Genomic DNA, 5,368 nt, shown 5'->3' on the forward strand with positions numbered 1-5,368 from the left:
GGCTGGTAATCATCTTGACGATCCTCAAGGGCATCATTTATTCTGGGTATGGACCGAGCCACGTCTCCCAATGTGGAGGCTTCATAAACCTGGGACACCTGATCACTTTGCTTTCGGTGAGGGCAATTTTTAATATAGTGTGGCCCGCCACAACCCCAACACTGCACTGGTGGCCTAGCTGATCCCTCATTATCAACTCTACCCAGCTGCTCACTGTATTTAGATTCATTAGGTGGCTTTAATCTGAGCTGATTTCTGGACTGGTTTCTATTGCTAGCCCCTTTGGAGAATCCCTTATTGAAATTGTTGCGAGCTCCCTTAACTCCCATAGTTATTCTACTGTCTTTTCTATCTGCCCAGCGCTTCCCAGAATTTTCTCCTTTTTGTTTATTGTGTTGATAACATATTCTAGCTTTCTGTATCGCTTCGTCCATCGTCTTCAGATTATCAAATTCGATCCTTTCCTGCATTGTTTGGGGTAGGCTGCTAACGAACCGCTGTGCCTTTGCCATTTCTTCCCGAATATATGGTACATAGCGAAGTAGAGATGTAAATTTAGTAATGAATTCATCCATGGTCTGTTGTCCAAGCCGCAGATCATGAAATTCCCGTGCTTTTTCATCGTAGAAGCGTTCAGTCAAGTATTTCTGCTTGAAGTATCTTTGAAAAGTTTCCCAAGTTACATCTTGCTCACTCACCCCCCACACCATCTTGAATTCCTCCCACCATAATGTAGCCTTAGCCTGCAGCTGGAAAACAGCCAGCCGTGCCTTAAGATGGTGATCATACTCATAGACTTGGAAATATTTGTTCATGTTGATTAACCAAGCTTCTGCGGCCTCCTTGGATTCCCCGTCAAAATGTGGTGGCTTGATCTTCCGAAACTCCCCTTGCAGTTCTATCCGTTGTCTTTTTGGGGTTTGATGTTCAGAGGCGTTATCAGATTTCTCTCCTCGAACCTCCGCTCTTTCCTCTATTTCTTCCTGTTCTGTATGACAGCCCTGTTCATCTGATACTCACGTTTTCTTAGGGCTAGGATGCGGCTGGTGCTAGTTTTTTTTATCTGATAAACTTTTCATGATCCTTTCTTGTTCCATGGTTAATCTGGCGTTGTCCTCACGTAAACGGGCCATCTCGTTCTTCAGTTCCTGGATTGTCTCCAATATAGTCAAATTGGTGTTGCGGGTTTCCTCTCCCAGCTGTACCCATATCTCAGGATTTCCCTGAGGGTGGGTAACTTTGTCTGGCTGATTCATATTTCCATGAGGAGCATTGATCGTTCTCCTCATTCTGCTGTCAACTAATCAGGAGGTTAGTTCATTTCAACGGATATGATGTGCAATATATTGAAATAACCCCTGCTTGCTTGTTAATTTGGTTATTTATGTATTATTGTCTCTGTTATGACTAACCTGAGGTCACAGAGTTGTAACCTGGGCTCTGATACCACTTGTAACACTACAGAATAGGAGTAATAATTTCTTTTTAAAACAATAATAGAACTTAGCAATAAGAATTCAAATGCAAATAATCGATTGTTTTAATTCATTTACATATCATAGGAACCGTATTATTTATTGAGAAGTTACATCTATGTTGACCATAGCACATAACATTAATAATATAATTCCGTTTCATTCTCGAGAACTAACATTCAGCTTGCAATGATAATCCATACTTTACGGTACAATGGATAGACTATAAAAATGGTCGTTGGTACTACGGAAATGAATTGCCATTTAGTAATTTCTTATTTGAGTTAATGCTATTCGCCTAAATATCTGGCCTAGAAAGGAGCGTTGTCGAGAATCGCTGGGGCAACTGGCTCTTGACAAGCTGGTCTTTCCCCACACCGTCCATCTGGCACAATGAACGATCGACCTGTCGACACCATGTGATACAGCGTGCTCAGGACTCCAGGAGTTAATGCTTCTGATACATATCTCGAAAAATACCATACGATGGCTACTTCCCGGGTTTCTATGCCCATTCCGATGGTGGAGATGAGACCATCCAGATCGACGGTCGAAGTCGATCTAGGTGTGGGTGGTATGACTTGAAAGCTTTTCAATACGTTTGGAAATTCTTAGCAGTTCATTGTTAGTGTAACTTCTGTCATCCACAGGTCTCTGGTGCTTTTGCATTTTCGCACAGGAAACCTCTCCAACATGCGGTCCATGGTGTAAAATGAACTCTGCCTCCCGTCCTCGGTCATGGTAAACCGGTGCTCCCTCACCCTGGAGAATGTCACCCTGTTTTTACAGTTTGTTTTCTTTTTTTTTATTTTCTTTTTCACATATCTGATTCTTATTCCGTTTTCTTTGAATGACCCCTTTGTCTCAGGTGTGGAGTATCGGTGCCATGGCCAGCGCTCGATGGAGGACCTGTTCTGTCTTCCTTACTCACTCCATGTTCCGGGTAAGAGACGTTTACTCCCGTGGTTTAAAAATTTAGGAAAATACCCTAGGTAACGGACTGAGCCGTCTTCCTTCTTGGAAAGATATCTGAGCTGTGCTTGAGCATGGGAGTCTATCACTGTTTCGTGGGTTTTCCTTCAATGTGGAAAATTAACGGCTTCCCCGGCTCTGTTACTTTGTAAATTATTTGGGTTCTGCGCGAAGCAGATCAGGTGGAAACCCTAGTTGGGTTGCACTTAATACTTGTCCATTACTGTAGATTTTGTTTCAGAGCCGAGGGTTACACCCTATGGCGAATAATTGTATAAAGTTTTAGTTATTACTGTTAATTGAACTTTGGCTGGATAATGAATTGTGTGCTTCTCCATAGAATCGTTTTACGGTTCAATATTTTTTTTAAAGATTGCTGGTTTACCGTGGACAGATTCTCGCCTGAGTTTGAAGTTTTCATTATTTGCTGTGTACACTGGATATGCTTATCTCTTCAAAGGATTTCCCTGTAAATTTCAATTAAGAGAAAAATATCTCTATGGTTTTGTTTACTGTTATTATTTCTTGTTTCAAGAATATCGGTTGCCGGTTTCAACTTTGGAAGCCCTCGCTGGCTACCCAATCATATTCACACAGGTTACGGTCGTTTTCTTTTTTTACAGGCTCGTTCCTTGATTTTTGGAATGGCTGTTATCGTTAAATTTTGTTTATGATGTGGGCGCTAACCTTCCTTTTTTTTTCAAGTACTGGAGTGCTTTTCGTTACCGTATTATTCATTCTTAAACTACATTGTTAAGATGGAGATCCTGCGATCTTCGATTGGTTGTTTAGTCTAAAGAGTTCACACATTGACTCATTTTTTGACCTGTTACAGTTTTCTTTATTTTCTTCAGTAGCATTCTTGGAATCTTTGTATGCAAATATATATATATATATATATATATATATATATCATTTCAATTTATCTGCGTAGGATGAAATAAATATACACAGTATTTTGTTTTCCATTTAACTGTCACTTATGCTACAAGAATTGTTCCAGTATGGAAATCTATGATCTTTAATTAAATCTAGTTTAATCTTTTCTTTCTTCTGTCAGTCGCACAAAAATTTGCTCTTAAATGTCATCAATGTGTTTACATTTTCCATCTCTACCATTTCTTGCATAATTACAGAAATTCTTCCAATGCCATACACAGTTCTAGGCCTGTCATAGACCCTAATTAATTTCACAGTATACATAAACCCTTAATAAATATTAAGTTTCTCAGTTAATCCATACCTGAACAGAGGCAAACCTCTCTATTGCGCTTGTCAACCTCCCGACCTTAGGAAGATCCTCCTCGATCTTCCACCCCCAAGCACTTCTGCAGATCTTCACTGTCTGCAAACTCTCTGGCTATACCAGAGTCACGCTATCTGGTCCTTACCAGACGTAGCAGTTCAGGAAGCTTCCGCCTTCCAGACACATGCCATCTGATCTTTACCAGACATAGCATTTTTTTCCAAAAGAGCAACTCTCTTTTCTTTTTCCTCCGCTATCTGGTCTCTACCAGACTTAGCATAACTTTTCCCCCTTTTCCTATGGGGTCTCAACCTTCTCATGAAGGTAGTTAGGTTTTCTTTTTCCAACCACCTCAATAGCTACTAACAACAATTAATCAACATAATTAATTAAACAGTAGTAGCAATAATTAATCAACATAATTAATTAACAGTAGTAGCAACATAGTTATTTTAATTTCACCAAACATAACCTTAGTCAACAGTTAAATTTTACTGCCTTACTTAAAACATTATCGATTTACTAGGGGCGTTACATCTCCCCCTCCTGATGTTCAACATCGTCCCGATGTTGTTCACCCAGAAACAGTTCGGGATAGGCTTCTTTCATGCTCTGCACATCTTCCCAGGTGGCCTCATCTGGCTCAAAGTGTTTCCATTACACTTTAACTTGGGTGATGACTCTTTTCCGCAGCTCGACCCTTATCCGATCTAGTATGTTCACTAGCTCGACCAGGAATTCTCCTCCCGTTTCCACCTGAAACACATAATATTCAAATTAGCAGTTTCTTAACAATCCATCTTTGGTTTATGTTTGTCTTACAATATCTTATTACCCGAATGTCCTGCCAACTTATTATGTATCTAGGGTCATAAACATATTTCTTTAAAAAAAACACGTGGAAGACATTATGGACTCGGATGTGGCTAGGTAGGGCTAGCTGATAAGCTACCGGCCCCACTCGTGCTAAAATCTGGAAGGGCCCACAAAAGCGGGGTGCCAATTTGGCACAACCATTCCATTTTAGAGTACTTCTCCTTGCCCGAATTCTGACAGATACATGTTCACCCACTTGGTACTCCCTAAAGGTCCTTTTCCGATCTGCAAAACATTTTTGTTTGTCCTGAGATACTTTTAAATTAGCCCGCACTCTCTTAACCATTGATTCCATCTCTTTTAACATTTCAGGACCCAGCATTAGTCTGTCTTCTGGTCCACCCCAGTTGGATGGCGTGGAGAATTTTCGGCCGTAAAGTACTTCGAATGGGCTCATCCGCAAGGATGCATGATATCCATTGTTCTAGGCAAACTCCAAAAGATGTAAATACTCTTCCCATCGAGTGGGTTGTTGCATCACATATGACCTCAGCATGTCCTCCACCACTTGATTCACCCGCTCAGTCTGTCCGTCAGTCTGCGGATGATATGTGGTGCTAAAATTCAATTGAGTTCCCAGACCTTCAAACAAGGTCTTCCAAAAGGTTGATGTGAATTTAACATCGCGATCATATATTATAGTTTTTGGTAGCCCATGGAGCTTAAATGTGTTCTGCATAAAAACATTTGCAATTTGTGCTGCACGATACGTAGATTGAACTGGTATGAAGTGGGCTGACTTACTGAGTTTGTCCACTACAACCATAATAGAGTCATTATTCCTCTTGGACTTCGGTAA

Source organism: Pinus tabuliformis, chromosome 3_1, assembly GCF_031772625.1.
Source record: "Pinus tabuliformis cultivar Carrire ecotype Pingquan chromosome 3_1, CPIR1, whole genome shotgun sequence".
Taxonomy (NCBI): Eukaryota; Viridiplantae; Streptophyta; class Pinopsida; order Pinales; family Pinaceae; genus Pinus; species Pinus tabuliformis.